Below are 10,205 nucleotides of genomic sequence, written 5' to 3'. Positions count from 1 at the left end.
TTTTTTATAAATTTAAATTTCCAATACCAACCCCCCAAAAAAAGGGAAGATAAAATCCTTACATTTCTCACTTGTTCGTTCATTCGCCAAGGTGTGGTTTTGCAAGAACAAAAGCTTTGCTTGATTCAACAACCAATTCATGTTGTTTAGCACCTTAAAGAGTGGAAAACATAGAAGAAAATATTTTTGTGATGGAGGTTTTTGATCTTCCATTTTTTTCTTCATGGCCGAATGGCCTTGGCTTCTTCTCCAAGCTTCTTGATTTTTCTAAGGGATAGAAATGATGAAGATGATTAATTATCATCTTCTAGCCACAAATATAGTTCACCCACATGGCCCTATGGCCCACACACACACCACTTATGGCCATTTTCACATAATAGCCAACTTTCCATATTTCCTTTTTGGTCCCAATTCTTCCTAACTTTCATGAAATATAAATTTCCCATAACTCCACTTTTAACCTCAAATTCCTTAATATTTCCATCCAACATAATTCATAAGCAACTTATGTCTTGAAACAAAGTCGGAAGAATAGCCTTGTTCTCAACTCGTCGCAAACAACTTAAAATATTCCGACGTACAAAGTACGGGGTATAACACCCAACTAAGAAGAAATATTGAGAAAATGAAGTTGCTTGGTCCAAAAAGAATAATGGATGCCCTGATGTACTACAACATAGAGTATTGGTGTAAGATGCACTTTAGCTCTTCTGTTGAATGTGATTTTGTAGACAAAAACATGTCTATATACATGTATATATGTGTGTGTGTGTATAATATATATATATACACATGTATATTTTTAATGCATGGATCTTTGCTGCCTGATATGTTTACTAGCTTAATTTTAAAAAAAAATTCGCTGCCTTTAAGATTTCAATTATATTTCTTAATCTTTACTAACTGATAGGCACAAGACTAAGTATGCTTGAAGAGATTAGAGTAAAGATGATGACTAGGATTGCAAGTTTGAGGGAGTTTGCAAATACTTGGAGAAGCAATTGGTCTCCAATGGCTTTGAAGGTATTAGAGGAGAATGTTACTAGGTCAATGGACTGTAATATTGAGTTTAATGGAGTTGCAGGGTGAAATTAAAGAAGGACTATGTCAACACATTGTGGATCTTGCTAGGAGAACTTGTAGTTGTAGGGCTTGGTAGCTAAAGGAATACCGTGTGCACATCTTTATAGCTGCAATACACTTTAAAAAGTATGACCACTTGACTACTTTGACAACTGCTACAACAAAGAGACTTACTTGAGAACATATGAATATGTTCTTCAACCAGTGACAAACATGGAAATGTGGCTTGTCTCTACTAATCCAACTGTTGCACCACCAGAGATCAAAAGCATGGTGAAGGCCATCAAAGGCCAGAAGAAAAGGGACACATGAAATTAAGAAGTCTAGGAAGTTGCCTAGAACTGGAATGGCCATGACATATAGTAATTGCCTAACTAGAGGCCACAACAAGAGAGGGTGTCCAAAAAATAAAGGAGTTGAGTCATCAACAAGGGCAGAACCATCAAGTTCAAGCAAGGGAAAGACTAAGACATTAGAACCATCAAGTTCAAGCAGGGGAATGCCAATACATCAGAACCATCAACTTCAAGCAGGGGAAGGGGTAGACCAAAGGTAACTCCCATTTAGGTCATATTTTAAGTTATGTTGATTATTTCTGATATTTGCATTTAAATGTATGATAAAAACCAACCATAGAAGTTGAACCCGCTGTAAAAAGGCCAAGAGGAAGACCTAGAAAAACAGCCCCAACAATGGAAAAGAGTGCATAACCTGTTGAATTTCATGTTTCAAGTTCTGTACCTGCTGAATTTCATGTTTCAAGTTCTGCACTTGCTGAATTTCATGTTTCATCTTCTACACCTACTAAATTCCATGCAACACCTAGTGCTCATCCTACTGCTAAAAGAAACAGTGGAAGGGGCAGCAGTGCCCCATATAAAAGGCCTAAAGTTATGAAAATGGCAGTTTTTCAAGCTGAAAATGGTTTTAAAGTTCTTAATGTGAGTGTTTTATAGTCATTAAAGTGTTATTTCATGTGTATGTTGAACTTAAAACTAAAGTGTTGACATTCTTTTGTGTGCAGCGTGACATGTCAAGCAGCAAGATTTACTCCACTCTTGTAGCAAAGGTAACTAGATCAGCTAATATAATTGGTGACATTGGTCACAAACCTAGTGCCAACAGTAAGCTGAAATGCCAAGGAAAACCTGCAATCACAAGAAGGAAGCTAGAAGAGATGAGAGGGCAGCAAAGAATGAAGAAAAGGCCAAGTAGTTTAGCAAACCCAAGCAAGAATAACACTTCTTCTCTGTCCAAAGAGTCATGAAAAATTTAATGTTGTTGTGTGTTTAAGTTATTGTGTAGTCTTAAGACAACTTTTTTTGTTGCTTTTAGATTGGTGATGTACTAGTAACCAAATATCCTAGCTTATATTTTGGGTTGTTATGGGATTATGCTGCATTATAGTGCAGATCTGCTTGTTTATGTGTTGTTTTATTAGTATATATAATATTGTGATTGTGTTATTGAAATGGTCTGTTTGTGTACTGTTTTTTGCCTTTGTTTATGCACTATTTTAGCAGCCTATATTGTGTTTGTGTTGGTGCTGTTTGTTGCAAGAACCACTTTGACACAAGCACTTGCTAGAGTGTTTGTTGCAAAAACCACTTTGACACAAGCACTTGCTAGAGTGTTTGTTGGAAGAATTACTTGACACAAACACAATATAGGCTTGCGAGAACCGCTTGACACAAACACAATAAAAGGAGTGAAAAGCTTCATTCAACATAAATACATACACAAAATAGTCTTTAAATTACATAAGACAACTAAAACATACCCAAAAAAAGGGATATAGAAATTTTCCTTACACTAAACAAGGCAACAAAAACAACATTCTACTATGGCAATTCCATTTTCTCAATCTTTCAATTGCCAATTTGAAATAGGTTGCTGATGAATAAAGCAATAACACAAACTACAACTACCAAAATGAAATTCCTATTGAACCTACACCATTTGCTCTTCCTTTGAACCAACAAACTTGTCTCCTCTTGCTCAATCAAATTCATGTCCACATTAACCGAATCCATGTCGATAATTGAGCTCAGCCAATTCCATCTTAATACACTCAGATTGCGCTAATTCTTTGTCCAGATCTCTGATTTTGTTCACTAATCTTGGGAGGATAAATTTTGATCTTGTAGCAACTTCTTCTTTTTCTCTCCACTAAAAAAACTTACAATTGTTAGGTTGAAAATTATAAAAACTGAGCATAAACGAGCAGAAAGTTTAATTAACTACAAAAATAAAACTTATTGATAAACAACAATAGAAGAAAAACACATACACCATAGTATGGGCCAGACCTATATCTTTTTCCAAGATTATGCTTCGACCAAGAAGTTTTCATTTGCAGCAAATTTCCATGTTTGCATTGCACTATGGCTTTGAGCATTGGGCCAACTTCCTCCATACACAGTCTATTCAAGTCGATTTTTTCCCTTGCAAACCGTAACAAATGAGAAAATAGCCAAATATGAGCAAGAATTGGGGAAGAAATTTCTTTCAAACCCTAAATTTGATATCGGGTAAAGTATACCAACTAGCACTAAATTAGACTAATTTATTTCCACTACAAACAATTTCGACACAATATGGCAGCTACAATCTTCAAAAATAGTTGAAAAGGTGATGGGAGATTAGAGCTTTGAATTGGGAAAAAAATGGTGCAGTTCAGGTATAAATTAGGATGGGAAGATGATATTACCATTGGATGGGGTTTAATTTTTGCTGATTTGGACTGCCAAATGGATTTTTTTTTCTTTGAACGCACCTAAGTGCGGTAACTACACACACATGTACACCTTAGCATTTAAGGGTGAGTATAATCCAGTTTAAAAATGAGCAAGGGAGTACTAGGACCCCCGCAAAGGTTTGGTGTATAGTTGGGATTTTGGTCAAACGTTAGGGGCTTATTTGGCTATTTTTTCGGACTTTTCTACAAATTCAATGACCATTTGAGAAATGACTCAAAGAAATATGGACTAAATGCCCAAAATGCCCCTGTGAGACAGTGAGCTTTCAAAATAAATTTCACTAATTCTATATTCCTATATTGCCCTCATCCCTCTCTCTCCCTTTCTTCCCAAAATTTCAATTTCAAACCCCCATATTACACAGCTTTAGTAGTATCTCCTCCATTTTTTTTTTCTTGCAATACTTCTCCATTTCTCTCTACTACTCGAATTGAATCCCATTGCTTTATGCTAATCGTTCTTAGTGAAAAGCAGATCCTCAACATAATACAATTAACAATTTGATCATTTGATGAAGGATGCAAACATACAAATCCAAATGACTCCATTCAAGGGAATAAACAATTTTTTCTTTTTTGCTGAATCTTCACGATAAAGCTAGTGAAATTGCCATTGTCTATTATGATATTCATACAGTCTATTTTGAAATACAGCTCAAAACCCTAACTTTAACTAACTACAAATTTGGACTACTATTGAATCACTTCACTGATAACTGATACATTATCTAACTCATTATTGTTGAATGATATTTATCACTTTTAACACACTACAACTACTGGTGAACTACCACTTCCCTGTTGAATCACCTTTATTTGCATTGTAAACAAATAAACATATAATACCAGGCAAATGGACATCTACATCAAAGAAACAGTTCAAAATATAGACAATTTCACCTTTGAAATTTGAAACTTCATGACAGTAATTATTTTTTTAATTATAAGGGTAAAAAAATAGCTATTTATGAATTTCACCCACACTATGAAGGACAATTGTCTCAATAGTTAGTCCAGGCCCAAAACCAAAAAGCACTCCCCACTCGAGCCCTTCACCAGTGGTACTCAACCCTTCCTTTATAGAACCTTTCCTCATCTCATCCAAAGCAAACAAAACACAAGCACTAGCAACATTCCCATACTCACCCATGACATGCCTGGTAGCCCTGAGTTTTTTAGGTTTTAGGCCCAACTTTAATTCAATTTGGTCGAGAATCGCACGTCCACCTGCATGAACTACCCAGAAGATGGAGTTCCAATCAGAAATGCCCAAAGGCTCAAATATTTCCTCTAAGCACTTCTCAATGTCATTTGAAACCAATCCAGGAACATCTTTATGTAAGTAAAATGTCAGCCCAACCTCACTAGTTTTACCATGAACCGCATATCCAGTGTCTGGGACAAGAGTTTGTGTTGCAGAGACAAGCTCAAATAAAGGTTTTTCCACCTCTAGAACTGGGTCTGACCCAATAATGACTGCAGCAGCCCCATCACCAAAGAGGACTTGCCCGATCAAAACATCCAATTCAATGTCACTCGGGCCATGGAAGGTCATTACTGTGATTTCTGCGCAAACAACAAGAATTCGAGCATCCTTATTATTCTCTGCCAAGTCCTTGGCTAATCGAAGAACGGCACCACCACCAGAGCAACCTTGTTGATACATCATGAATCGTTTTATTGATGGACTAAGCCCAAGTAGCTTAGTGAGTTGGTAGTCGGCGCCTGGCATGTCCACGCCACTAGTGGTGCAAAAGACTAAATGAGTAATCTTGGACTTGGGCTGGCCCCATTCATTGATAGCCTTTTGGGCTGCCTCCTTGCCAAGTTTGGGCACTTCAACTACCACAATATCTTGTCTTGCATCAAAGGAAGGTGCCTTGTATTCACAAATACTAGGGTTCTCTTTCAATATTTCTTCAGTTAAGTGCATGTACCTCTGCTTAATCATTGATCCATTACCTACAACGACATATGAAAAAAGTAAACCAACAGATTTGCTACGCCACCCAATATGACTAAAGGTGCACGCCAAGACTGGTTCAGAGTTTAAATTTCTGGGTTCTAAATTTAATTGTCATATTTAATGAATTTCTTAGTATATACATGATTTAGATCAATATTACTGGTTTTGTCGAATCCGTTACTTATAGCCTACATCCACCCTAGGTGCATGATTCAATTGATATGTTTCAAGGTGAAACTCATTATTGAGACTTCAAACCTTGTTTGTTCACTCAGAAACTTTTCAAAGTATGTAATGACTAAGTTCTAATTCCCACAAGAAGTATGTAAACACCACTCAATTAAAAAAAAAAAAAAAAAAGTTACTATATACGCTATAATCAAGAATTTAAATTTAAATTTAGAAAAGGATCCTTTAGAAGCATCCCAAGCAAAGATAACGGATATGTCTACATTAATTTTTAAGAAGTTATACATAATATTTAAAATTATCTATATAATAAATATATTTATATGTCAGTTAGGTTCATATTTTTTCTATTAAATACAAAACCAAACCAAATCAATTGACTGCATGTGATCTGACAAGAAAGAAAAAGAAAAAAGAGAAGAGGAAAAGAATAAAACAAAAAAAAAAAAAAAACAAATCAAATATAACTCAGTTTTAAAGTCGGTTTTATTCAATTATTTGATCATTCTATTATGTTCGATTTTTCTTGAACACCCAAGACATGATATTTGATTTCCGAGGGTCTATTGGAAACAGTACATCCTGCCCTCCCCAAACCTCACTCGTAGAAAATACACTGGGTATGTTGTTGTTGTTGTTGTTTTTGTACCCAAGACATGATATTTACAAGAAAACACTTATCCATGCTTTGCAATAAACTAGAAAGTAATGTATTACACAAAAGGAGAGTAAATTATCTTACACATGCGCTTAAACTTCTCCTTAAGCTCCGTTTTATGCTCACTGTTAGTGACACGAAAAAAATAGTCAGGGTAAGTGCTTTGATAAAAACAATTGGGAGGAGTGGCTGTTCCGATGGCCAGACGGGCCAGCACGGTGGCGTTCCCTCAAGCCCGTTGTGCAGCCGAAGTGATAAACTCCTCCACGGTGACCATTTTTGCTGTAGCAAATACTAGTGATTGCTTCAGAATGAAGTAGATACGTAGATTGTGCTATCTGCTAATGCACTTTGGTTGCATGGATATATATAGAATTCACCAATCAATCAGATTGAAACGGTAACAATACCATACTTAATTGACTAGGATATGTTACTTTGTACTACATGTGACACGTTTTTATTAATCTATTGATTTAATTTGGCACGTCACATGATTGTATTGACTTTTATTTTTGATTTGGCTACGTCTATGATACGTGACACTTGAGTTAACAAAGTAGATTCATGATTTTAGCCCAATTAAATTGACTAAGTCCAATGAATTTAGATTTTCATAACTTCTATATAAAATTTGAGTTAAATAATTGATCAACTTAAATTATAGCCACAATATTTATTTGGACACATATCTTTTAAAATTTATAATAATCAAAATTATTTCATGAATTTAAATTCCATCAATTTAAATGCTTACAACTCTTTCTACACGATTAGACAAAAGGTCATTCCCTAGCTAACTACGCTCGTCAAAATCAAGTTCATGCCAAAACAGTTTTTATAGTATCAATCCTGACTATCAGGAATGTGGTGGCAGGAATGTGGTGGGATGAATGAGATCTCTTACCTTCAAGTGAAAGTCAGGTTTGAGCTTTGAAATGAAGTAACTCCTGAAAAGGAGCACTTTCCCTTAGTCTAAGCTCTACGCAACTCGATTCTAAATTATTCGGGTTAACAAATTCTAAATAATCTATATTAAACAAATAACAAACAATCGTGATCTAATTCATTGTCAAATATTTACTACAATGTTCTTTTTAAAATTTGGATGGATGGTGGGAAGAAACTTATATGGACAAAGTGAAAAAAAAAACAATCAAAGAATGAAAAAGATAAGAGGGGATTAATTATTTAGGTGGTAAGCACCTTTCACCTCGAATTTTAAGGGGCCTTTTGGTTAGTAAAATAGGATAGATAAGGATATTTCATGAGATTATTTTATCTCACCTTCTATATGGGATAAAATAAAAAAACAACGGAAAAGGGTCGGATTTGCCCCTGTACTCTCACAAATAAGCTATATTTGCCCTTCGCTATACTTTTTTGATATATTTGCCCTTGCTATTCAACTTTTGGGTCATATTTACCCCTCTAGCTTATTTTCCGGGCCAAATTTACCCTCCAACTGTTAACTCCCTCTATCCCACCTTTATTGGTGTCTATGTGGAATCTTTTCTCCCAAATTAAATTAATAATAAACCCAAATACCCTCAACACCCCACCCCCTCCCGCCTCCCCGCGATAGCCCCTACTCCCCAAGTTGTCTTCTTCACTACACCCCATTTTTATTTTATTACCCCATTTTTATTTTATTGAACAGTCCTCATTTGTGGAGATGGTTAATTTAAATTTTAAAGACCCGTTTTGTTAAATTCTCACTAATTTAATGACCCGTTTGTGAATACGGTTTCTTTGTTAAAGACCCGTTTGTGAATCGGGTTATTAAATTGAAAGATTTCAGATTTATCACCTTTATTGGATCCCATTTCTAAATGAAGCGTTAACCCAATTTCATTGCTTTCTCGTATTTTGATGCTTCATATATCGAATCAAAATCTTGCTAAAATGCCAGAGTTATTCAAAATTATGGTTTTTTTTTTTTGTTGTGAGCTCAGTTACATCCATGTTGAATTGCAGGTTGTTCTTCCACAGTTTTATTAAATGCTGTAAATGCAAAACATTTGTTTTCATCGGTGTTAATTATCTTAGGTTGTCTGAGTAGTTCTCAAATGCAAATTTGCCATTTTAATTGATTTTTGTCAGCTTGTATAGTCTAAAATGCATTTTTAGATTATGTTTGGTGACATATATACAAATGAAGACTTACAAAAAAATGTACTTCTAATCCCAGTGGCAAATTGGGAATTTCATATTTTTTGAATTTCATAGTGAGAGCCGCAACCCAGTCTCTATCATGGGAGAGGCGTTCAACAAAAAAATGGGGGGTAGTGGAGAACACAACTGTCGGAGGGGGGGGGGGTGGTATTAGATGTTATTTGGTTTATTTTTAATTTAATTTGAGAGAAAAATATTCCACATATGCGCCATGTAAGAAAATATAAGTAGGGCCAAGGGGATTTAACAGAGGGTAAATATGGCCCGAAAATAAAGTATAGGGGTAAATATGACCTTAAATTGAATGATAAGGACAAATATATCAAAAACAAATATAACGAAGGACAAATATAGTTTATTTGTGAAAGTACAGGGCAAATATGACCTTTTTCCGAAAAAACAATTATGAGATGGTGCGGTGCATGGATTTTCTTTTACGCATTCATATCTAAGTATAGGAAATTTTGAGCTAAGCGCTGCCCATAAATAGGCATCTTTTTCTCAATTGTAAATCATCTCATCAGCATTTCTTTTTTTGTTTTGTCTTGTCTTTGCAAAATTTAATTTTTTTCTTCTACTTAGTTTCCCTTTGATCTACCTGGCTCGCTCTTAGTTTCCCTTTGATCTACCTGGCTCGCTTCGCAACGGTCGAAAGTTTTTATGAAAATGACTTGGTGAAAAGGGAACTTAACAGGGGATTTGACTCCTCTTCATTTTTTATTATATTCATTTTTCCGAGATCTAATCTCAGTTTTAATCTTAATGATCTAAATTTAATTAACTAATACTATATAATCTTCACCACGGTTAATTGCGGATAAAATGATCTAAATTTAATTAGCTAATATATGATCTTAACCACGGTTAAGTAGGGATAATGGGTATCTCCATTATAATTTATAAATTTTAATTTTTCTGTATTTCCTCTTTTCCTTCTGTTTCCAGATTTTTCTTAAAATAGAACACCAAAGGTGTAGCCTTGATAGTAAGAAAAATAAACAGATTGTACTAAAAAATTATTACTCATATTATGAATGGAATTTTCTTTGAAATAAATAAAATAAAAAAGTAATAGTTTTATTTTCAAATATAGGTAATGGATTACGGAATGTTGAGGCCGTTTGGGGTCTTTAAACAACGAATAGAATTATCTAAAAGCTTTATTAATTCCTTCAGTACATAAACAAATATTCCCAGAGAAAAAAGTATTAGATGTTTGAGTTAAGTTGTATGTTTACTTGGAAAAAAGAATTAACTATGCCAAACAGAAGAAAAATTTTGAAGATTTTTTCACTTAACACTTTTTTAATATGATGAACAAAATGAACGGGTATCAAACATATGATAGATATGGTGGTGGAGGTAGGCAAGGA

General features: G+C 34.7%; 1 pseudogene; it reads right to left on the bottom strand.

Moving 5' to 3' along the window:
- Positions 1-4,554: 4,554 nt before the first annotated feature.
- LOC132039593 (chalcone synthase J-like) lies at positions 4,555-7,044 on the bottom strand (annotated as a pseudogene).
- Between the last annotated feature and the right edge of the window lie 3,161 nt (positions 7,045-10,205).

The sequence above is a fragment of the Lycium ferocissimum genome, chromosome 12 (assembly GCF_029784015.1).
Source record: "Lycium ferocissimum isolate CSIRO_LF1 chromosome 12, AGI_CSIRO_Lferr_CH_V1, whole genome shotgun sequence".
Taxonomy (NCBI): Eukaryota; Viridiplantae; Streptophyta; class Magnoliopsida; order Solanales; family Solanaceae; genus Lycium; species Lycium ferocissimum.
This window is presented reverse-complemented; position numbering and strand designations above follow the sequence as displayed.